General features: G+C 45.7%; 16 non-coding genes and 2 pseudogenes across 16 annotated transcripts; all 18 read left to right on the top strand.

Annotated features, from left to right (window-relative positions):
* The first annotated feature begins 803 nt into the window (after positions 1-803).
* Positions 804-994, top strand: LOC141190291 (U2 spliceosomal RNA). Its single transcript, XR_012264319.1, has one exon. It is a non-coding gene; the product is annotated as a U2 spliceosomal RNA (small nuclear RNA).
* Positions 995-2115: 1121 nt separating this feature from the next.
* On the top strand, positions 2116-2306 carry LOC141190290 (U2 spliceosomal RNA). Its single transcript, XR_012264318.1, has one exon. It is a non-coding gene; the product is annotated as a U2 spliceosomal RNA (small nuclear RNA).
* A 1119-nt stretch (positions 2307-3425) lies between these two features.
* LOC141190289 (U2 spliceosomal RNA) lies at positions 3426-3616 on the top strand. Its single transcript, XR_012264317.1, has one exon. It is a non-coding gene; the product is annotated as a U2 spliceosomal RNA (small nuclear RNA).
* A 1121-nt stretch (positions 3617-4737) lies between these two features.
* LOC141190288 (U2 spliceosomal RNA) lies at positions 4738-4928 on the top strand. The gene has a single exon (XR_012264316.1). It is a non-coding gene; the product is annotated as a U2 spliceosomal RNA (small nuclear RNA).
* A 1121-nt stretch (positions 4929-6049) lies between these two features.
* On the top strand, positions 6050-6141 carry LOC141186273 (U2 spliceosomal RNA; annotated as a pseudogene).
* A 789-nt stretch (positions 6142-6930) lies between these two features.
* Positions 6931-7114, top strand: LOC141185782 (U2 spliceosomal RNA). The gene has a single exon (XR_012260399.1). It is a non-coding gene; the product is annotated as a U2 spliceosomal RNA (small nuclear RNA).
* Positions 7115-8236: 1122 nt separating this feature from the next.
* On the top strand, positions 8237-8427 carry LOC141190287 (U2 spliceosomal RNA). The gene has a single exon (XR_012264315.1). It is a non-coding gene; the product is annotated as a U2 spliceosomal RNA (small nuclear RNA).
* Positions 8428-9549: 1122 nt separating this feature from the next.
* On the top strand, positions 9550-9641 carry LOC141186300 (U2 spliceosomal RNA; annotated as a pseudogene).
* A 794-nt stretch (positions 9642-10435) lies between these two features.
* LOC141186013 (U2 spliceosomal RNA) lies at positions 10436-10627 on the top strand. Its single transcript, XR_012260577.1, has one exon. It is a non-coding gene; the product is annotated as a U2 spliceosomal RNA (small nuclear RNA).
* A 1121-nt stretch (positions 10628-11748) lies between these two features.
* Positions 11749-11939, top strand: LOC141190286 (U2 spliceosomal RNA). Its single transcript, XR_012264314.1, has one exon. It is a non-coding gene; the product is annotated as a U2 spliceosomal RNA (small nuclear RNA).
* A 1119-nt stretch (positions 11940-13058) lies between these two features.
* On the top strand, positions 13059-13249 carry LOC141190285 (U2 spliceosomal RNA). Its single transcript, XR_012264313.1, has one exon. It is a non-coding gene; the product is annotated as a U2 spliceosomal RNA (small nuclear RNA).
* Positions 13250-14370: 1121 nt separating this feature from the next.
* On the top strand, positions 14371-14561 carry LOC141190283 (U2 spliceosomal RNA). The gene has a single exon (XR_012264311.1). It is a non-coding gene; the product is annotated as a U2 spliceosomal RNA (small nuclear RNA).
* A 1125-nt stretch (positions 14562-15686) lies between these two features.
* On the top strand, positions 15687-15877 carry LOC141190282 (U2 spliceosomal RNA). The gene has a single exon (XR_012264310.1). It is a non-coding gene; the product is annotated as a U2 spliceosomal RNA (small nuclear RNA).
* Positions 15878-17004: 1127 nt separating this feature from the next.
* LOC141190281 (U2 spliceosomal RNA) lies at positions 17005-17195 on the top strand. Its single transcript, XR_012264309.1, has one exon. It is a non-coding gene; the product is annotated as a U2 spliceosomal RNA (small nuclear RNA).
* A 1124-nt stretch (positions 17196-18319) lies between these two features.
* On the top strand, positions 18320-18510 carry LOC141190280 (U2 spliceosomal RNA). Its single transcript, XR_012264308.1, has one exon. It is a non-coding gene; the product is annotated as a U2 spliceosomal RNA (small nuclear RNA).
* Positions 18511-19631: 1121 nt separating this feature from the next.
* LOC141185032 (U2 spliceosomal RNA) lies at positions 19632-19822 on the top strand. Its single transcript, XR_012259732.1, has one exon. It is a non-coding gene; the product is annotated as a U2 spliceosomal RNA (small nuclear RNA).
* Positions 19823-20943: 1121 nt separating this feature from the next.
* Positions 20944-21134, top strand: LOC141184128 (U2 spliceosomal RNA). The gene has a single exon (XR_012258913.1). It is a non-coding gene; the product is annotated as a U2 spliceosomal RNA (small nuclear RNA).
* A 1120-nt stretch (positions 21135-22254) lies between these two features.
* Positions 22255-22445, top strand: LOC141190279 (U2 spliceosomal RNA). Its single transcript, XR_012264307.1, has one exon. It is a non-coding gene; the product is annotated as a U2 spliceosomal RNA (small nuclear RNA).
* Positions 22446-23259: the final 814 nt, after the last annotated feature.

The raw sequence follows: 23259 nt of genomic DNA, 5'->3' as shown, positions 1-23259 counted from the left end.
AGCTGCACAATATAATTGACCTTTCAGTATATTGTTGCACACACACCATCTATTTAGCAAATGCCCTTGTTATCAACAGCAGCCTTTTAAACTCACCTGAGCTAACAGGTATGTGAGCTGGTTACTCTGCTGCGCATAAATTTTCTTTTTTGGTTTGCTACAATGCCTTTTCTGAAACGTTGTCTCCCTCTGCTGGAACACTGACTTCTTTCATTTAATGCCTGCAGACTATAAAAGAGAAACCAACCCAAAAAGTTTGGTTGATTAGTCTGTGGCATTCTTTTAAACTGTTGCTTATGGCGGTCTCTGTGAGCTTCTCAGTGACATTCAGCCATCCAGGTATCCCGCCTGCAGTAGACGGAATGTGGCAATGGAACGCTGGCTGCGCGTGTCATAATAGGCTCTGAGCCTTTATATACCTGCGCACAGCAGCAGCCACCTTCAGTCTGCTGCTGGACAGCCAGCAGCAGCAGCAGCAGGAGAGGTAATTAATCAGCAACCCTCCTGCTAAGGGTAGACAGCTGCTCGTTCCACCCCCCCCCCGCCTTAATTGGTTCTCCTCCCTTCCAACGGTGTTGAGGCGGGTGGGAACAGCCGGGGGTTGAGGGTACTGTGCTAAAAGAGGTGGAGTTATGCAGATCTAAAACGCGTGGATTGCAGCAGCAGCAAGCCGAAAAGTGCAGGCATGTGAGGGATCTAGAGGTTGACAGCATGTCTTCTTAACGGGAGTCCAGGTGGCCATCTCCACAAATGGACTTTTCAGAATCCTTGGGTGGCACCGTAGTCGGAAACCAATTCTGGTTATCGCTTCTCGGCCTTTTGGCTAAGATCAAGTGTAGTATCTGTTCTTATCAGTTTAATATCTGATACGTCCCCTATCTGGGGACCATATATTAAATGGATTTTTAGAACAGGGAGATGGAAAAAGAGCTTGCTCTGTCCACTCCACGCATTGACCTGGTATTGCAGTATCTCCAGGACCGGTGCACCCCTTCTTTAATGCAGTTTCTAAAATCAGAAAGAATTGAATTCAATGCTTTTTGTTCATTTTGCTTGTTTGTCGGATTTTGGGATGGACTCTTTGGCTTTGCTTTTCTTCTCCTCATTGGATTTTTCATGTTAAAAGTTGCAGAAGCCAGATGACAAGCTCATTTTGGTTCAACTTCAGCAACTGTGCATTGCATTGCCATGTAATGTAATGTAATGCAATGCTATCTATCTAGCTCTCCCTCTATACTTCCTTTTGGATAAACAGACATATTAGGCAAGAATTTTGGAGCTTTCACCTAAATAACTACAGGTGGTGAGATAAGCTGCACAATATAATTGACCTTTCAGTATATTGTTGCACACACACCATCTATTTAGCAAATGCCCTTGTTATCAACAGCAGCCTTTTAAACTCACCTGAGCTAACAGGTATGTGAGCTGGTTACTCTGCTGCGCTTAAAATTTCTTTTTTGGTTTGCTACAATGCCTTTTCTGAAACGTTGTCTCCCTCTGCTGGAACACTGACTTCTTTCATTTAATGCCTGCAAACTATAAAAGAGAAACCAACCCAAAAAGTTTGGTTGATTAGTCTGTGGCATTCTTTTAAACTGTTGCTTATGGCGGTCTCTGTGAGCTTCTCAGTGACATTCAGCCATCCAGGTATCCCGCCTGCAGTAGACGGAATGTGGCAATGGAACGCTGGCTGCGCGTGTCATAATAGGCTCTGAGCCTTTATATACCTGCGCACAGCAGCAGCCACCTTCAGTCTGCTGCTGGACAGCCAGCAGCAGCAGCAGCAGGAGAGGTAATTAATCAGCAACCCTCCTGCTAAGGGTAGACAGCTGCTCGTTCCACCCCCCCCCCCGCCTTAATTGGTTCTCCTCCCTTCCAACGGTGTTGAGGCGGGTGGGAACAGCCGGGGGTTGAGGGTACTGTGCTAAAAGAGGTGGAGTTATGCAGATCTAAAACGCGTGGATTGCAGCAGCAGCAAGCCGAAAAGTGCAGGCATGTGAGGGATCTAGAGGTTGACAGCATGTCTTCTTAACGGGAGTCCAGGTGGCCATCTCCACAAATGGACTTTTCAGAATCCTTGGGTGGCACCGTAGTCGGAAACCAATTCTGGTTATCGCTTCTCGGCCTTTTGGCTAAGATCAAGTGTAGTATCTGTTCTTATCAGTTTAATATCTGATACGTCCCCTATCTGGGGACCATATATTAAATGGATTTTTAGAACAGGGAGATGGAAAAAGAGCTTGCTCTGTCCACTCCACGCATTGACCTGGTATTGCAGTATCTCCAGGACCGGTGCACCCCTTCTTTAATGCAGTTTCTAAAATCAGAAAGAATTGAATTCAATGCTTTTTGTTCATTTTGCTTGTTTGTCGGATTTTGGGATGGACTCTTTGGCTTTGCTTTTCTTCTCCTCATTGGATTTTTCATGTTAAAAGTTGCAGAAGCCAGATGACAAGCTCATTTTGGTTCAACTTCAGCAACTGTGCATTGCATTGCCATGTAATGTAATGTAATGCAATGCTATCTATCTAGCTCTCCCGCTATACTTCCTTTTGGATAAACAGACATATTAGGCAAGCATTTTGGAGCTTTCACCTAAATAACTACAGGTGGTGAGATAAGCTGCACAATATAATTGACCTTTCAGTATATTGTTGCACACACACCATCTATTTAGCAAATGCCCTTGTTATCAACAGCAGCCTTTTAAACTCACCTGAGCTAACAGGTATGTGAGCTGGTTACTCTGCTGCGCTTAAAATTTCTTTTTTGGTTTGCTACAATGCCTTTTCTGAAACGTTGTCTCCCTCTGCTGGAACACTGACTTCTTTCATTTAATGCCTGCAGACTATAAAAGAGAAACCAACCCAAAAAGTTTGGTTGATTAGTCTGTGGCATTCTTTTAAACTGTTGCTTATGGCGGTCTCTGTGAGCTTCTCAGTGACATTCAGCCATCCAGGTATCCCGCCTGCAGTAGACGGAATGTGGCAATGGAACGCTGGCTGCGCGTGTCATAATAGGCTCTGAGCCTTTATATACCTGCGCACAGCAGCAGCCACCTTCAGTCTGCTGCTGGACAGCCAGCAGCAGCAGCAGCAGGAGAGGTAATTAATCAGCAACCCTCCTGCTAAGGGTAGACAGCTGCTCGTTCCACCCCCCCCCGCCTTAATTGGTTCTCCTCCCTTCCAACGGTGTTGAGGCGGGTGGGAACAGCCGGGGGTTGAGGGTACTGTGCTAAAAGAGGTGGAGTTATGCAGATCTAAAACGCGTGGATTGCAGCAGCAGCAAGCCGAAAAGTGCAGGCATGTGAGGGATCTAGAGGTTGACAGCATGTCTTCTTAACGGGAGTCCAGGTGGCCATCTCCACAAATGGACTTTTCAGAATCCTTGGGTGGCACCGTAGTCGGAAACCAATTCTGGTTATCGCTTCTCGGCCTTTTGGCTAAGATCAAGTGTAGTATCTGTTCTTATCAGTTTAATATCTGATACGTCCCCTATCTGGGGACCATATATTAAATGGATTTTTAGAACAGGGAGATGGAAAAAGAGCTTGCTCTGTCCACTCCACGCATTGACCTGGTATTGCAGTATCTCCAGGACCGGTGCACCCCTTCTTTAATGCAGTTTCTAAAATCAGAAAGAATTTAATTCAATGCTTTTTGTTCATTTTGCTTGTTTGTCGGATTTTGGGATGGACTCTTTGGCTTTGCTTTTCTTCTCCTCATTGGATTTTTCATGTTAAAAGTTGCAGAAGCCAGATGACAAGGTCATTTTGGTTCAACTTCAGCAACTGTGCATTGCATTGCCATGTAATGTAATGTAATGCAATGCTATCTATCTAGCTCTCCCTCTATACTTCCTTTTGGATAAACAGACATATTAGGCAAGCATTTTGGAGCTTTCACCTAAATAACTACAGGTGGTGAGATAAGCTGCACAATATAATTGACCTTTCAGTATATTGTTGCACACACACCATCTATTTAGCAAATGCCCTTGTTATCAACAGCAGCCTTTTAAACTCACCTGAGCTAACAGGTATGTGAGCTGGTTACTCTGCTGCGCTTAAAATTTCTTTTTTGGTTTACTACAATGCCTTTTCTGAAACGTTGTCTCCCTCTGCTGGAACACTGACTTCTTTCATTTAATGCCTGCAGACTATAAAAGAGAAACCAACCCAAAAAGTTTGGTTGATTAGTCTGTGGCATTCTTTTAAACTGTTGCTTATGGCGGTCTCTGTGAGCTTCTCAGTGACATTCAGCCATCCAGGTATCCCGCCTGCAGTAGACGGAATGTGGCAATGGAACGCTGGCTGCGCGTGTCATAATAGGCTCTGAGCCTTTATATACCTGCGCACAGCAGCAGCCACCTTCAGTCTGCTGCTGGACAGCCAGCAGCAGCAGCAGCAGGAGAGGTAATTAATCAGCAACCCTCCTGCTAAGGGTAGACAGCTGCTCGTTCCACCCCCCCCCCCGCCTTAATTGGTTCTCCTCCCTTCCAACGGTGTTGAGGCGGGTGGGAACAGCCGGGGGTTGAGGGTACTGTGCTAAAAGAGGTGGAGTTATGCAGATCTAAAACGCGTGGATTGCAGCAGCAGCAAGCCGAAAAGTGCAGGCATGTGAGGGATCTAGAGGTTGACAGCATGTCTTCTTAACGGGAGTCCAGGTGGCCATCTCCACAAATGGACTTTTCAGAATCCTTGGGTGGCACCGTAGTCGGAAACCAATTCTGGTTATCGCTTCTCGGCCTTTTGGCTAAGATCAAGTGTAGTATCTGTTCTTATCAGTTTAATATCTGATACGTCCCCTATCTGGGGACCATATATTAAATGGATTTTTAGAACAGGGAGATGGAAAAAGAGCTTGCTCTGTCCACTCCACGCATTGACCTGGTATTGCAGTATCTCCAGGACCGGTGCACCCCTTCTTTAATGCAGTTTCTAAAATCAGAAAGAATTGAATTCAATGCTTTTTGTTCATTTTGCTTGTTTGTCGGATTTTGGGATGGACTCTTTGGCTTTGCTTTTCTTCTCCTCATTGGATTTTTCATGTTAAAAGTTGCAGAAGCCAGATGACAAGCTCATTTTGGTTCAACTTCAGCAACTGTGCATTGCATTGCCATGTAATGTAATGTAATGCAATGCTATCTATCTAGCTCTCCCTCTATACTTCCTTTTGGATGAACAGACATATTAGGCAAGCATTTTGGAGCTTTCACCTAAATAACTACAGGTGGTGAGATAAGCTGCACAATATAATTGACCTTTCAGTATATTGTTGCACACACACCATCTATTTAGCAAATGCCCTTGTTATCAACAGCAGCCTTTTAAACTCACCTGAGCTAACAGGTATGTGAGCTGGTTACTCTGCTGCGCTTAAAATTTCTTTTTTGGTTTGCTACAATGCCTTTTCTGAAACGTTGTCTCCCTCTGCTGGAACACTGACTTCTTTCATTTAATGCCTGCAGACTATAAAAGAGAAACCAACCCAAAAAGTTTGGTTGATTAGTCTGTGGCATTCTTTTAAACTGTTGCTTATGGCGGTCTCTGTGAGCTTCTCAGTGACATTCAGCCATCCAGGTATCCCGCCTGCAGTAGACGGAATGTGGCAATGGAACGCTGGCTGCGCGTGTCATAATAGGCTCTGAGCCTTTATATACCTGCGCACAGCAGCAGCCACCTTCAGTCTGCTGCTGGACAGCCAGCAGCAGCAGCAGCAGGAGAGGTAATTAATCAGCAACCCTCCTGCTAAGGGTAGACAGCTGCTCGTTCCACCCCCCCCCCCGCCTTAATTGGTTCTCCTCCCTTCCAACGGTGTTGAGGTGGGTGGGAACAGCCGGGGGTTGAGGGTACTGTGCTAAAAGAGGTGGAGTTATGCAGATCTAAAACGCGTGGATTGCAGCAGCAGCAAGCCGAAAAGTGCAGGCATGTGAGGGATCTAGAGGTTGACAGCATGTCTTCTTAACGGGAGTCCAGGTGGCCATCTCCACAAATGGACTTTTCAGAATCCTTGGGTGGCACCGTAGTCGGAAACCAATTCTGGTTATCGCTTCTCGGCCTTTTGGCTAAGATCAAGTGTAGTATCTTTCGAAAAGGCGGTTTTGGATGTTGGCCGCCCTAGTAGATTGATACATTATGCACACTGGGGTTTAGGCGCTTGTTAGTACGCCAGGTGGCTAATATAGTCATCTGGTGGAAAGCATGGCCCCCCAGGATCGACGCCATTGGGCCGGGGAAGATCGAAAGCCCGAAGTGTGAAGTGCCCCAGGAGTGGTGACCCTGGGGTGCCTTAACTCACTGGGATTGGGAACCCCACTTGAGTTTATGGCACATTTGCACAAGCACTTCAAATTTTCTTTCTTCGCACACACCCTTATTCCGGGCCTTCTGGCCTTAGGATGGGGAATTTTTCAATTCCCGGTCGAAGGTCCGGGCAGTATTATACTGTGAAACCTTCACTATTTATTTAATTTCTTTGTCACTGTGTGTCCACTTATTCACGTGTGTCACGTCCTACTAGGATTTTGTCGGGATGCGGTTCCCTTACGGGTTCCTCTCTTGGCAGGTCTAGGGGGGGAGTGTGTGGCCATCAGGTTCCGCTCCCCCCTGAACCCCCATGGCTCTCCTCTTTCGGGAGGAGAGCGTTGTTGGCTCCCCTCTTCCGGGAGGGGAGCACAGTCTTTGGCTCCCAGTGCCTTGCTCGGGTGAGAACTCGGGCAGGTGCTGGGGGTAAGATTGGGTCGCCTCTGGCTTCGGCTGGAGGTGGCTTTTTGTCCCTGTTCCTCGCTGTGGCCTTTTGGCTCGGAGGGACGGGAAATGGTTTGGGGGACCCTTCTCCTTTTGCAGAGGGTTTCAAGAAGACCAGCATCCTAGTGCACTTTTTTTGTGGCACTTGTCACTTTTTTAAGCGCACTCGGGTTTTGTACACGAATTCGGGCTTTCGATAAAAAAAAAAAATCTGTTCTTATCAGTTTAATATCTGATACGTCCCCTATCTGGGGACCATATATTAAATGGATTTTTAGAACAGGGAGATGGAAAAAGAGCTTGCTCTGTCCACTCCACGCATTGACCTGGTATTGCAGTATCTCCAGGACCGGTGCACCCCTTCTTTAATGCAGTTTCTAAAATCAGAAAGAATTGAATTCAATGCTTTTTGTTCATTTTGCTTGTTTGTCGGATTTTGGGATGGACTCTTTGGCTTTGCTTTTCTTCTCCTCATTGGATTTTTCATGTTAAAAGTTGCAGAAGCCAGATGACAAGCTCATTTTGGTTCAACTTCAGCAACTGTGCATTGCATTGCCATGTAATGTAATGTAATGCAATGCTATCTATCTAGCTCTCCCGCTATACTTCCTTTTGGATAAACAGACATATTAGGCAAGCATTTTGGAGCTTTCACCTAAATAACTACAGGTGGTGAGATAAGCTGCACAATATAATTGACCTTTCAGTATATTGTTGCACACACACCATCTATTTAGCAAATGCCCTTGTTATCAACAGCAGCCTTTTAAACTCACCTGAGCTAACAGGTATGTGAGCTGGTTACTCTGCTGCGCTTAAAATTTCTTTTTTGGTTTGCTACAATGCCTTTTCTGAAACGTTGTCTCCCTCTGCTGGAACACTGACTTCTTTCATTTAATGCCTGCAGACTATAAAAGAGAAACCAACCCAAAAAGTTTGGTTGATTAGTCTGTGGCATTCTTTTAAACTGTTGCTTATGGCGGTCTCTGTGAGCTTCTCAGTGACATTCAGCCATCCAGGTATCCCGCCTGCAGTAGACGGAATGTGGCAATGGAACGCTGGCTGCGCGTGTCATAATAGGCTCTGAGCCTTTATATACCTGCGCACAGCAGCAGCCACCTTCAGTCTGCTGCTGGACAGCCAGCAGCAGCAGCAGCAGGAGAGGTAATTAATCAGCAACCCTCCTGCTAAGGGTAGACAGCTGCTCGTTCCACCCCCCCCCCCCGCCTTAATTGGTTCTCCTCCCTTCCAACGGTGTTGAGGCGGGTGGGAACAGCCGGGGGTTGAGGGTACTGTGCTAAAAGAGGTGGAGTTATGCAGATCTAAAACGCGTGGATTGCAGCAGCAGCAAGCCGAAAAGTGCAGGCATGTGAGGGATCTAGAGGTTGACAGCATGTCTTCTTAACGGGAGTCCAGGTGGCCATCTCCACAAATGGACTTTTCAGAATCCTTGGGTGGCACCGTAGTCGGAAACCAATTCTGGTTATCGCTTCTCGGCCTTTTGGCTAAGATCAAGTGTAGTATCTGTTCTTATCAGTTTAATATCTGATACGTCCCCTATCTGGGGACCATATATTAAATGGATTTTTAGAACAGGGAGATGGAAAAAGAGCTTGCTCTGTCCACTCCACGCATTGACCTGGTATTGCAGTATCTCCAGGACCGGTGCACCCCTTCTTTAATGCAGTTTCTAAAATCAGAAAGAATTGAATTCAATGCTTTTTGTTCATTTTGCTTGTTTGTCGGATTTTGGGATGGACTCTTTGGCTTTGCTTTTCTTCTCCTCATTGGATTTTTCATGTTAAAAGTTGCAGAAGCCAGATGACAAGCTCATTTTGGTTCAACTTCAGCAACTGTGCATTGCATTGCCATGTAATGTAATGTAATGCAATGCTATCTATCTAGCTCTCCCGCTATACTTCCTTTTGGATAAACAGACATATTAGGCAAGCATTTTGGAGCTTTCACCTAAATAACTACAGGTGGTGAGATAAGCTGCACAATATAATTGACCTTTCAGTATATTGTTGCACACACACCATCTATTTAGCAAATGCCCTTGTTATCAACAGCAGCCTTTTAAACTCACCTGAGCTAACAGGTATGTGAGCTGGTTACTCTGCTGCGCTTAAAATTTCTTTTTTGGTTTGCTACAATGCCTTTTCTGAAACGTTGTCTCCCTCTGCTGGAACACTGACTTCTTTCATTTAATGCCTGCAGACTATAAAAGAGAAACCAACCCAAAAAGTTTGGTTGATTAGTCTGTGGCATTCTTTTAAACTGTTGCTTATGGCGGTCTCTGTGAGCTTCTCAGTGACATTCAGCCATCCAGGTATCCCGCCTGCAGTAGACGGAATGTGGCAATGGAACGCTGGCTGCGCGTGTCATAATAGGCTCTGAGCCTTTATATACCTGCGCACAGCAGCAGCCACCTTCAGTCTGCTGCTGGACAGCCAGCAGCAGCAGCAGCAGGTGAGGTAATTAATCAGCAACCCTCCTGCTAAGGGTAGACAGCTGCTCGTTCCACCCCCCCCCCCCGCCTTAATTGGTTCTCCTCCCTTCCAACGGTGTTGAGGCGGGTGGGAACAGCCGGGGGTTGAGGGTACTGTGCTAAAAGAGGTGGAGTTATGCAGATCTAAAACGCGTGGATTGCAGCAGCAGCAAGCCGAAAAGTGCAGGCATGTGAGGGATCTAGAGGTTGACAGCATGTCTTCTTAACGGGAGTCCAGGTGGCCATCTCCACAAATGGACTTTTCAGAATCCTTGGGTGGCACCGTAGTCGGAAACCAATTCTGGTTATCGCTTCTCGGCCTTTTGGCTAAGATCAAGTGTAGTATCTTTCGAAAAGGCGGTTTTGGATGTTGGCCGCCCTAGTAGATAGATACATTATGCACACTGGGGTTTAGGCGCTTGTTAGTACGCCAGGTGGCTAATATAGTCATCTGGTGGAAAGCATGGCCCCCCAGGATCGACGCCATTGGGCCGGGGAAGATCGAAAGCCCGAAGTGTGAAGTGCCCCAGGAGTGGTGACCCTGGGGTGCCTTAACTCACTGGGATTGGGAACCCCACTTGAGTTTATGGCACATTTGCACAAGCACTTCAAATTTTCTTTCTTCGCACACACCCTTATTCCGGGCCTTCTGGCCTTAGGATGGGGAATTTTTCAATTCCCGGTCGAAGGTCCGGGCAGTATTATACTGTGAAACCTTCACTATTTATTTAATTTCTTTGTCACTGTGTGTCCACTTATTCACGTGTGTCACGTCCTACTAGGATTTTGTCGGGATGCGGTTCCCTTACGGGTTCCTCTCTTGACAGGTCTAGGGGGGGAGTGTGTGGCCATCAGGTTCCGCTCCCCCCTGAACCCCCCTGGCTCTCCTCTTTCGGGAGGAGAGCGTTGTTGGCTCCCCTCTCCCGGGAGGGGAGCACAGTCTTTGGCTCCCAGTGCCTTGCTCGGGTGAGAACTCGGGCAGGTGCTGGGGGTAAGATTGGGTCGCCTCTGGCTTCGGCTGGAGGTGGCTTTTTGTCCCTGTTCCTCGCTGTGGCCTTTTGGCTCGGAGGGACGGGGAATGGTTTGGGGGACCCTTCTCCTTTTGGAGAGGGTTTCAAGAAGACCAGCATCCTAGTGCACTTTTTTTGTGGCACTTGTCACTTTTTTAAGGGCACTCGGGTTTTGTACACGAATTCGGGCTTTCGATAAAAAAAAAAAAAAAAAAAAAAAAATCTGTTCTTATCAGTTTAATATCTGATACGTCCCCTATCTGGGGACCATATATTAAATGGATTTTTAGAACAGGGAGATGGAAAAAGAGCTTGCTCTGTCCACTCCACGCATTGACCTAGTATTGCAGTATCTCCAGGACCGGTGCACCCCTTCTTTAATGCAGTTTCTAAAATCAGAAAGAATTGAATTCAATGCTTTTTGTTCATTTTGCTTGTTTGTCGGATTTTGGGATGGACTCTTTGGCTTTGCTTTTCTTCTCCTCATTGGATTTTTCATGTTAAAAGTTGCAGAAGCCAGATGACAAGCTCATTTTGGTTCAACTTCAGCAACTGTGCATTGCATTGCCATGTAATGTAATGTAATGCAATGCTATCTATCTAGCTCTCCCTCTATACTTCCTTTTGGATAAACAGACATATTAGGCAAGCATTTTGGAGCTTTCACCTAAATAACTACAGGTGGTGAGATAAGCTGCACAATATAATTGACCTTTCAGTATATTGTTGCACACACACCATCTATTTAGCAAATGCCCTTGTTATCAACAGCAGCCTTTTAAACTCACCTGAGCTAACAGGTATGTGAGCTGGTTACTCTGCTGCGCTTAAAATTTCTTTTTTGGTTTGCTACAATGCCTTTTCTGAAACGTTGTCTCCCTCTGCTGGAACACTGACTTCTTTCATTTAATGCCTGCAGACTATAAAAGAGAAACCAACCCAAAAAGTTTGGTTGATTAGTCTGTGGCATTCTTTTAAACTGTTGCTTATGGCGGTCTCTGTGAGCTTCTCAGTGACATTCAGCCATCCAGGTATCCCGCCTGCAGTAGACGGAATGTGGCAATGGAACGCTGGCTGCGCGTGTCATAATAGGCTCTGAGCCTTTATATACCTGCGCACAGCAGCAGCCACCTTCAGTCTGCTGCTGGACAGCCAGCAGCAGCAGCAGCAGGAGAGGTAATTAATCAGCAACCCTCCTGCTAAGGGTAGACAGCTGCTCGTTCCACCCCCCCCCCCGCCTTAATTGGTTCTCCTCCCTTCCAACGGTGTTGAGGCGGGTGGGAACAGCCGGGGGTTGAGGGTACTGTGCTAAAAGAGGTGGAGTTATGCAGAACTAAAACGCGTGGATTGCAGCAGCAGCAAGCCGAAAAGTGCAGGCATGTGAGGGATCTAGAGGTTGACAGCATGTCTTCTTAACGGGAGTCCAGGTGGCCATCTCCACAAATGGACTTTTCAGAATCCTTGGGTGGCACCATAGTCGGAAACCAATTCTGGTTATCGCTTCTCGGCCTTTTGGCTAAGATCAAGTGTAGTATCTGTTCTTATCAGTTTAATATCTGATACGTCCCCTATCTGGGGACCATATATTAAATGGATTTTTAGAACAGGGAGATGGAAAAAGAGCTTGCTCTGTCCACTCCACGCATTGACCTGGTATTGCAGTATCTCCAGGACCGGTGCACCCCTTCTTTAATGCAGTTTCTAAAATCAGAAAGAATTGAATTCAATGCTTTTTGTTCATTTTGCTTGTTTGTCGGATTTTGGGATGGACTCTTTGGCTTTGCTTTTCTTCTCCTCATTGGATTTTTCATGTTAAAAGTTGCAGAAGCCAGATGACAAGCTCATTTTGGTTCAACTTCAGCAACTGTGCATTGCATTGCCATGTAATGTAATGTAATGCAATGCTATCTATCTAGCTCTCCCTCTATACTTCCTTTTGGATAAACAGACATATTAGGCAAGCATTTTGGAGCTTTCACCTAAATAACTACAGGTGGTGAGATAAGCTGCACAATATAATTGACCTTTCAGTATATTGTTGCACACACACCATCTATTTAGCAAATGCCCTTGTTATCAACAGCAGCCTTTTAAACTCACCTGAGCTAACAGGTATGTGAGCTGGTTACTCTGCTGCGCTTAAAATTTCTTTTTTGGTTTGCTACAATGCCTTTTCTGAAACGTTGTCTCCCTCTGCTGGAACACTGACTTCTTTCATTTAATGCCTGCAGACTATAAAAGAGAAACCAACCCAAAAAGTTTGGTTGATTAGTCTGTGGCATTCTTTTAAACTGTTGCTTATGGCGGTCTCTGTGAGCTTCTCAGTGACATTCAGCCATCCAGGTATCCCGCCTGCAGTAGACGGAATGTGGCAATGGAACGCTGGCTGCGCGTGTCATAATAGGCTCTGAGCCTTTATATACCTGCGCACAGCAGCAGCCACCTTCAGTCTGCTGCTGGACAGCCAGCAGCAGCAGCAGCAGGAGAGGTAATTAATCAGCAACCCTCCTGCTAAGGGTAGACAGCTGCTCGTTCCACTCCCCCCCGCCTTAATTGGTTCTCCTCCCTTCCAACGGTGTTGAGGCGGGTGGGAACAGCCGGGGGTTGAGGGTACTGTGCTAAAAGAGGTGGAGTTATGCAGATCTAAAACGCGTGGATTGCAGCAGCAGCAAGCCGAAAAGTGCAGGCATGTGAGGGATCTAGAGGTTGACAGCATGTCTTCTTAACGGGAGTCCAGGTGGCCATCTCCACAAATGGACTTTTCAGAATCCTTGGGTGGCACCGTAGTCGGAAACCAATTCTGGTTATCGCTTCTCGGCCTTTTGGCTAAGATCAAGTGTAGTATCTGTTCTTATCAGTTTAATATCTGATACGTCCCCTATCTGGGGACCATATATTAAATGGATTTTTAGAACAGGGAGATGGAAAAAGAGCTTGCTCTGTCCACTCCACGCATTGACCTGGTATTGCAGTATCTCCAGGACCGGTGCACCCCTTCTTTAATGCAGTTTCTAAAATCAGAAAGAATTGAATTCAATGCTTTTTGTTCATTTTGCTTGTTTGTCGGATTTTGGGATGGACTCTTTGGCTTTGCTTTTCTTCTCCTCATTGGATTTTTCATGTTAAAAGTTGCAGAAGCCAGATGACAAGCTCATTTTGGTTCAACTTCAGCAACTGTGCATTGCATTGCCATGTAATGTAATGTAATGCAATGCTATCTATCTAGCTCTCCCTCTATACTTCCTTTTGGATAAACAGACATATTAGGCAAGCATTTTGGAGCTTTCACCTAAATAACTACAGGTGGTGAGATAAGCTGCACAATATAATTGACCTTTCAGTATATTGTTGCACACACACCATCTATTTAGCAAATGCCCTTGTTATCAACAGCAGCCTTTTAAACTCACCTGAGCTAACAGGTATGTGAGCTGGTTACTCTGCTGCGCTTAAAATTTCTTTTTTGGTTTGCTACAATGCCTTTTCTGAAACGTTGTCTCCCTCTGCTGGAACACTGACTTCTTTCATTTAATGCCTGCAGACTATAAAAGAGAAACCAACCCAAAAAGTTTGGTTGATTAGTCTGTGGCATTCTTTTAAACTGTTGCTTATGGCGGTCTCTGTGAGCTTCTCAGTGACATTCAGCCATCCAGGTATCCCGCCTGCAGTAGACGGAATGTGGCAATGGAACGCTGGCTGCGCGTGTCATAATAGGCTCTGAGCCTTTATATACCTGCGCACAGCAGCAGCCACCTTCAGTCTGCTGCTGGACAGCCAGCAGCAGCAGCAGCAGGAGAGGTAATTAATCAGCAACCTTCCTGCTAAGGGTAGACAGCTGCTCGTTCCACCCCCCCCCCCGCCTTAATTGGTTCTCCTCCCTTCCAACGGTGTTGAGGCGGGTGGGAACAGCCGGGGGTTGAGGGTACTGTGCTAAAAGAGGTGGAGTTATGCAGATCTAAAACGCGTGGATTGCAGCAGCAGCAAGCCGAAAAGTGCAGGCATGTGAGGGATCTAGAGGTTGACAGCATGTCTTCTTAACGGGAGTCCAGGTGGCCATCTCCACAAATGGACTTTTCAGAATCCTTGGGTGGCACCGTAGTCGGAAACCAATTCTGGTTATCGCTTCTCGGCCTTTTGGCTAAGATCAAGTGTAGTATCTGTTCTTATCAGTTTAATATCTGATACGTCCCCTATCTGGGGACCATATATTAAATGGATTTTTAGAACAGGGAGATGGAAAAAGAGCTTGCTCTGTCCACTCCACGCATTGACCTGGTATTGCAGTATCTCCAGGACCGGTGCACCCCTTCTTTAATGCAGTTTCTAAAATCAGAAAGAATTGAATTCAATGCTTTTTGTTCATTTTGCTTGTTTGTCGGATTTTGGGATGGACTCTTTGGCTTTGCTTTTCTTCTCCTCATTGGATTTTTCATGTTAAAAGTTGCAGAAGCCAGATGACAAGCTCATTTTGGTTCAACTTCAGCAACTGTGCATTGCATTGCCATGTAATGTAATGTAATGCAATGCTATCTATCTAGCTCTCCCTCTATACTTCCTTTTGGATAAACAGACATATTAGGCAAGCATTTTGGAGCTTTCACCTAAATAACTACAGGTGGTGAGATAAGCTGCACAATATAATTGACCTTTCAGTATATTGTTGCACACACACCATCTATTTAGCAAATGCCCTTGTTATCAACAGCAGCCTTTTAAACTCACCTGAGCTAACAGTTATGTGAGCTGGTTACTCTGCTGCGCTTAAAATTTCTTTTTTGGTTTGCTACAATGCCTTTTCTGAAACGTTGTCTCCCTCTGCTGGAACACTGACTTCTTTCATTTAATGCCTGCAGACTATAAAAGAGAAACCAACCCAAAAAGTTTGGTTGATTAGTCTGTGGCATTCTTTTAAACTGTTGCTTATGGCGGTCTCTGTGAGCTTCTCAGTGACATTCAGCCATCCAGGTATCCCGCCTGCAGTAGACGGAATGTGGCAATGGAACGCTGGCTGCGCGTGTCATAATAGGCTCTGAGCCTTTATATACCTGCGCACAGCAGCAGCCACCTTCAGTCTGCTGCTGGACAGCCAGCAGCAGCAGCAGCAGGAGAGGTAATTAATCAGCAACCCTCCTGCTAAGGGTAGACAGCTGCTCGTTCCACCCCCCCCCCCCTCCGCCTTAATTGGTTCTCCTCCCTTCCAACGGTGTTGAGGCGGGTGGGAACAGCCGGGGGTTGAGGGTACTGTGCTAAAAGAGGTGGAGTTATGCAGATCTAAAACGCGTGGATTGCAGCAGCAGCAAGCCGAAAAGTGCAGGCATGTGAGGGATCTAGAGGTTGACAGCATGTCTTCTTAACGGGAGTCCAGGTGGCCATCTCCACAAATGGACTTTTCAGAATCCTTGGGTGGCACCGTAGTCGGAAACCAATTCTGGTTATCGCTTCTCGGCCTTTTGGCTAAGATCAAGTGTAGTATCTGTTCTTATCAGTTTAATATCTGATACGTCCCCTATCTGGGGACCATATATTAAATGGATTTTTAGAACAGGGAGATGGAAAAAGAGCTTGCTCTGTCCACTCCACGCATTGACCTGGTATTGCAGTATCTCCAGGACCGGTGCACCCCTTCTTTAATGCAGTTTCTAAAATCAGAAAGAATTGAATTCAATGCTTTTTGTTCATTTTGCTTGTTTGTCGGATTTTGGGATGGACTCTTTGGCTTTGCTTTTCTTCTCCTCATTGGATTTTTCATGTTAAAAGTTGCAGAAGCCAGATGACAAGCTCATTTTGGTTCAACTTCAGCAACTGTGCATTGCATTGCCATGTAATGTAATGTAATGCAATGCTATCTATCTAGCTCTCCCTCTATACTTCCTTTTGGATAAACAGACATATTAGGCAAGCATTTTGGAGCTTTCACCTAAATAACTACAGGTGGTGAGATAAGCTGCACAATATAATTGACCTTTCAGTATATTGTTGCACACACACCATCTATTTAGCAAATGCCCTTGTTATCAACAGCAGCCTTTTAAACTCACCTGAGCTAACAGTTATGTGAGCTGGTTACTCTGCTGCGCTTAAAATTTCTTTTTTGGTTTGCTACAATGCCTTTTCTGAAACGTTGTCTCCCTCTGCTGGAACACTGACTTCTTTCATTTAATGCCTGCAGACTATAAAAGAGAAACCAACCCAAAAAGTTTGGTTGATTAGTCTGTGGCATTCTTTTAAACTGTTGCTTATGGCGGTCTCTGTGAGCTTCTCAGTGACATTCAGCCATCCAGGTATCCCGCCTGCAGTAGACGGAATGTGGCAATGGAACGCTGGCTGCGCGTGTCATAATAGGCTCTGAGCCTTTATATACCTGCGCACAGCAGCAGCCACCTTCAGTCTGCTGCTGGACAGCCAGCAGCAGCAGCAGCAGGAGAGGTAATTAATCAGCAACCCTCCTGCTAAGGGTAGACAGCTGCTCGTTCCACCCCCCCCCCCCCCCCCGCCTTAATTGGTTCTCCTCCCTTCCAACGGTGTTGAGGCGGGTGGGAACAGCCGGGGGTTGAGGGTACTGTGCTAAAAGAGGTGGAGTTATGCAGATCTAAAACGCGTGGATTGCAGCAGCAGCAAGCCGAAAAGTGCAGGCATGTGAGGGATCTAGAGGTTGACAGCATGTCTTCTTAACGGGAGTCCAGGTGGCCATCTCCACAAATGGACTTTTCAGAATCCTTGGGTGGCACCGTAGTCGGAAACCAATTCTGGTTATCGCTTCTCGGCCTTTTGGCTAAGATCAAGTGTAGTATCTGTTCTTATCAGTTTAATATCTGATACGTCCCCTATCTGGGGACCATATATTAAATGGATTTTTAGAACAGGGAGATGGAAAAAGAGCTTGCTCTGTCCACTCCACGCATTGACCTGGTATTGCAGTATCTCCAGGACCGGTGCACCCCTTCTTTAATGCAGTTTCTAAAATCAGAAAGAATTGAATTCAATGCTTTTTGTTCATTTTGCTTGTTTGTCGGATTTTGGGATGGACTCTTTGGCTTTGCTTTTCTTCTCCTCATTGGATTTTTCATGTTAAAAGTTGCAGAAGCCAGATGACAAGCTCATTTTGGTTCAACTTCAGCAACTGTGCATTGCATTGCCATGTAATGTAATGTAATGCAATGCTATCTATCTAGCTCTCCCTCTATACTTCCTTTTGGATAAACAGACATATTAGGCAAGCATTTTGGAGCTTTCACCTAAATAACTACAGGTGGTGAGATAAGCTGCACAATATAATTGACCTTTCAGTATATTGTTGCACACACACCATCTATTTAGCAAATGCCCTTGTTATCAACAGCAGCCTTTTAAACTCACCTGAGCTAACAGTTATGTGAGCTGGTTACTCTGCTGCGCTTAAAATTTCTTTTTTGGTTTGCTACAATGCCTTTTCTGAAACGTTGTCTCCCTCTGCTGGAACACTGACTTCTTTCATTTAATGCCTGCAGACTATAAAAGAGAAACCAACCCAAAAAGTTTGGTTGATTAGTCTGTGGCATTCTTTTAAACTGTTGCTTATGGCGGTCTCTGTGAGCTTCTCAGTGACATTCAGCCATCCAGGTATCCCGCCTGCAGTAGACGGAATGTGGCAATGGAACGCTGGCTGCGCGTGTCATAATAGGCTCTGAGCCTTTATATACCTGCGCACAGCAGCAGCCACCTTCAGTCTGCTGCTGGACAGCCAGCAGCAGCAGCAGCAGGAGAGGTAATTAATCAGCAACCCTCCTGCTAAGGGTAGACAGCTGCTCGTTCCACCCCCCCCCCCCCCGCCTTAATTGGTTCTCCTCCCTTCCAACGGTGTTGAGGCGGGTGGGAACAGCCGGGGGTTGAGGGTACTGTGCTAAAAGAGGTGGAGTTATGCAGATCTAAAACGCGTGGATTGCAGCAGCAGCAAGCCGAAAAGTGCAGGCATGTGAGGGATCTAGAGGTTGACAGCATGTCTTCTTAACGGGAGTCCAGGTGGCCATCTCCACAAATGGACTTTTCAGAATCCTTGGGTGGCACCGTAGTCGGAAACCAATTCTGGTTATCGCTTCTCGGCCTTTTGGCTAAGATCAAGTGTAGTATCTGTTCTTATCAGTTTAATATCTGATACGTCCCCTATCTGGGGACCATATATTAAATGGATTTTTAGAACAGGGAGATGGAAAAAGAGCTTGCTCTGTCCACTCCACGCATTGACCTGGTATTGCAGTATCTCCAGGACCGGTGCACCCCTTCTTTAATGCAGTTTCTAAAATCAGAAAGAATTGAATTCAATGCTTTTTGTTCATTTTGCTTGTTTGTCGGATTTTGGGATGGACTCTTTGGCTTTGCTTTTCTTCTCCTCATTGGATTTTTCATGTTAAAAGTTGCAGAAGCCAGATGACAAGCTCATTTTGGTTCAACTTCAGCAACTGTGCATTGCATTGCCATGTAATGTAATGTAATGCAATGCTATCTATCTAGCTCTCCCTCTATACTTCCTTTTGGATAAACAGACATATTAGGCAAGCATTTTGGAGCTTTCACCTAAATAACTACAGGTGGTGAGATAAGCTGCACAATATAATTGACCTTTCAGTATATTGTTGCACACACACCATCTATTTAGCAAATGCCCTTGTTATCAACAGCAGCCTTTTAAACTCACCTGAGCTAACAGGTATGTGAGCTGGTTACTCTGCTGCGCTTAAAATTTCTTTTTTGGTTTGCTACAATGCCTTTTCTGAAACGTTGTCTCCCTCTGCTGGAACACTGACTTCTTTCATTTAATGCCTGCAGACTATAAAAGAGAAACCAACCCAAAAAGTTTGGTTGATTAGTCTGTGGCATTCTTTTAAACTGTTGCTTATGGCGGTCTCTGTGAGCTTCTCAGTGACATTCAGCCATCCAGGTATCCCGCCTGCAGTAGACGGAATGTGGCAATGGAACGCTGGCTGCGCGTGTCATAATAGGCTCTGAGCCTTTATATACCTGCGCACAGCAGCAGCCACCTTCAGTCTGCTGCTGGACAGCCAGCAGCAGCAGCAGCAGGAGAGGTAATTAATCAGCAACCCTCCTGCTAAGGGTAGACAGCTGCTCGTTCCACCCCCCCCCCCGCCTTAATTGGTTCTCCTCCCTTCCAACGGTGTTGAGGCGGGTGGGAACAGCCGGGGGTTGAGGGTACTGTGCTAAAAGAGGTGGAGTTATGCAGATCTAAAACGCGTGGATTGCAGCAGCAGCAAGCCGAAAAGTGCAGGCATGTGAGGGATCTAGAGGTTGACAGCATGTCTTCTTAACGGGAGTCCAGGTGGCCATCTCCACAAATGGACTTTTCAGAATCCTTGGGTGGCACCGTAGTCGGAAACCAATTCTGGTTATCGCTTCTCGGCCTTTTGGCTAAGATCAAGTGTAGTGTCTGTTCTTATCAGTTTAATATCTGATACGTCCCCTATCTGGGGACCATATATTAAATGGATTTTTAGAACAGGGAGATGGAAAAAGAGCTTGCTCTGTCCACTCCACGCATTGACCTGGTATTGCAGTATCTCCAGGACCGGTGCACCCCTTCTTTAATGCAGTTTCTAAAATCAGAAAGAATTGAATTCAATGCTTTTTGTTCATTTTGCTTGTTTGTCGGATTTTGGGATGGACTCTTTGGCTTTGCTTTTCTTCTCCTCATTGGATTTTTCATGTTAAAAGTTGCAGAAGCCAGATGACAAGCTCATTTTGGTTCAACTTCAGCAACTGTGCATTGCATTGCCATGTAATGTAATGTAATGCAATGCTATCTATCTAGCTCTCCCTCTATACTTCCTTTTGGATAAACAGACATATTAGGCAAGCATTTTGGAGCTTTCACCTAAATAACTACAGGTGGTGAGATAAGCTGCACAATATAATTGACCTTTCAGTATATTGTTGCACACACACCATCTATTTAGCAAATGCCCTTGTTATCAACAGCAGCCTTTTAAACTCACCTGAGCTAACAGGTATGTGAGCTGGTTACTCTGCTGCGCTTAAAATTTCTTTTTTGGTTTGCTACAATGCCTTTTCTGAAACGTTGTCTCCCTCTGCTGGAACACTGACTTCTTTCATTTAATGCCTGCAGACTATAAAAGAGAAACCAACCCAAAAAGTTTGGTTGATTAGTCTGTGGCATTCTTTTAAACTGTTGCTTATGGCGGTCTCTGTGAGCTTCTCAGTGACATTCAGCCATCCAGGTATCCCGCCTGCAGTAGACGGAATGTGGCAATGGAACGCTGGCTGCGCGTGTCATAATAGGCTCTGAGCCTTTATATACCTGCGCACAGCAGCAGCCACCTTCAGTCTGCTGCTGGACAGCCAACAGCAGCAGCAGCAGGAGAGGTAATTAATCAGCAACCCTCCTGCTAAGGGTAGACAGCTGCTCGTTCCACCCCCCCCCCCGCCTTAATTGGTTCTCCTCCCTTCCAACGGTGTTGAGGCGGGTGGGAACAGCCGGGGGTTGAGGGTACTGTGCTAAAAGAGGTGGAGTTATGCAGATCTAAAACGCGTGGATTGCAGCAGCAGCAAGCCGAAAAGTGCAGGCATGTGAGGGATCTAGAGGTTGACAGCATGTCTTCTTAACGGGAGTCCAGGTGGCCATCTCCACAAATGGACTTTTCAGAATCCTTGGGTGGCACCGTAGTCGGAAACCAATTCTGGTTATCGCTTCTAGGCCTTTTGGCTAAGATCAAGTGTAGTATCTGTTCTTATCAGTTTAATATCTGATACGTCCCCTATCTGGGGACCATATATTAAATGGATTTTTAGAACAGGGAGATGGAAAAAGAGCTTGCTCTGTCCACTCCACGCATTGACCTGGTATTGCAGTATCTCCAGGACCGGTGCACCCCTTCTTTAATGCAGTTTCTAAAATCAGAAAGAATTGAATTCAATGCTTTTTGTTCATTTTGCTTGTTTGTCGGATTTTGGGATGGACTCTTTGGCTTTGCTTTTCTTCTCCTCATTGGATTTTTCATGTTAAAAGTTGCAGAAGCCAGATGACAAGCTCATTTTGGTTCAACTTCAGCAACTGTGCATTGCATTGCCATGTAATGTAATGTAATGCAATGCTATCTATCTAGCTCTCCCTCTATACTTCCTTTTGGATAAACAGACATATTAGGCAAGCATTTTGGAGCTTTCACCTAAATAACTACAGGTGGTGAGATAAGCTGCACAATATAATTGACCTTTCAGTATATTGTTGCACACACACCATCTATTTAGCAAATGCCCTTGTTATCAACAGCAGCCTTTTAAACTCACCTGAGCTAACAGGTATGTGAGCTGGTTACTCTGCTGCGCTTAAAATTTCTTTTTTGGTTTGCTACAATGCCTTTTCTGAAACGTTGTCTCCCTCTGCTGGAACACTGACTTCTTTCATTTAATGCCTGCAGACTATAAAAGAGAAACCAACCCAAAAAGTTTGGTTGATTAGTCTGTGGCATTCTTTTAAACTGTTGCTTATGGCGGTCTCTGTGAGCTTCTCAGTGACATTCAGCCATCCAGGTATCCCGCCTGCAGTAGACGGAATGTGGCAATGGAACGCTGGCTGCGCGTGTCATAATAGGCTCTGAGCCTATACCTGCACACAGCAGCAGCCACCTTCAGTCTGCTGCTGGACAGCCAGCAGCAGCAGCAGCAGGAGAGGTAATTAATCAGCAACCCTCCTGCTAAGGGTAGACAGCTGCTCGTTCCACCCCCCCCCCCCCCGCCTTAATTGGTTCTCCTCCCTTCCAACGGTGTTGAGGCGGGTGGGAACAGCCGGGGGTTGAGGGTACTGTGCTAAAAGAGGTGGAGTTATGCAGATCTAAAACGCGTGGATTGCAGCAGCAGCAAGCCGAAAAGTGCAGGCATGTGAGGGATCTAGAGGTTGACAGCATGTCTTCTTAACGGGAGTCCAGGTGGCCATCTCCACAAATGGACTTTTCAGAATCCTTGGGTGGCACCGTAGTCGGAAACCAATTCTGGTTATCGCTTCTCGGCCTTTTGGCTAAGATCAAGTGTAGTATCTGTTCTTATCAGTTTAATATCTGATACGTCCCCTATCTGGGGACCATATATTAAATGGATTTTTAGAACAGGGAGATGGAAAAAGAGCTTGCTCTGTCCACTCCACGCATTGACCTGGTATTGCAGTATCTCCAGGACCGGTGCACCCCTTCTTTAATGCAGTTTCTAAAATCAGAAAGAATTGAATTCAATGCTTTTTGTTCATTTTGCTTGTTTGTCGGATTTTGGGATGGACTCTTTGGCTTTGCTTTTCTTCTCCTCATTGGATTTTTCATGTTAAAAGTTGCAGAAGCCAGATGACAAGCTCATTTTGGTTCAACTTCAGCAACTGTGCATTGCATTGCCATGTAATGTAATGTAATGCAATGCTATCTATCTAGCTCTCCCTCTATACTTCCTTTTGGATAAACAGACATATTAGGCAAGCATTTTGGAGCTTTCACCTAAATAACTACAGGTGGTGAGATAAGCTGCACAATATAATTGACCTTTCAGTATATTGTTGCACACACACCATCTATTTAGCAAATGCCCTTGTTATCAACAGCAGCCTTTTAAACTCACCTGAGCTAACAGGTATGTGAGCTGGTTACTCTGCTGCGCTTAAAATTTCTTTTTTGGTTTGCTACAATGCCTTTTCTGAAACGTTGTCTCCCTCTGCTGGAACACTGACTTCTTTCATTTAATGCCTGCAGACTATAAAAGAGAAACCAACCCAAAAAGTTTGGTTGATTAGTCTGTGGCATTCTTTTAAACTGTTGCTTATGGCGGTCTCTGTGAGCTTCTCAGTGACATTCAGCCATCCAGGTATCCCGCCTGCAGTAGACGGAATGTGGCAATGGAACGCTGGCTGCGCGTGTCATAATAGGCTCTGAGCCTTTATATACCTGCGCACAGCAGCAGCCACCTTCAGTCTGCTGCTGGACAGCCAGCAGCAGCAGCAGCAGGAGAGGTAATTAATCAGC

This window comes from Phyllobates terribilis, unplaced genomic scaffold, assembly GCF_046119375.1.
Source record: "Phyllobates terribilis strain yellow unplaced genomic scaffold, ASM4611937v1 Scaffold_40__1_contigs__length_11209783, whole genome shotgun sequence".
In the NCBI taxonomy this organism is placed as follows: Eukaryota; Metazoa; Chordata; class Amphibia; order Anura; family Dendrobatidae; genus Phyllobates; species Phyllobates terribilis.
This window is presented reverse-complemented; position numbering and strand designations above follow the sequence as displayed.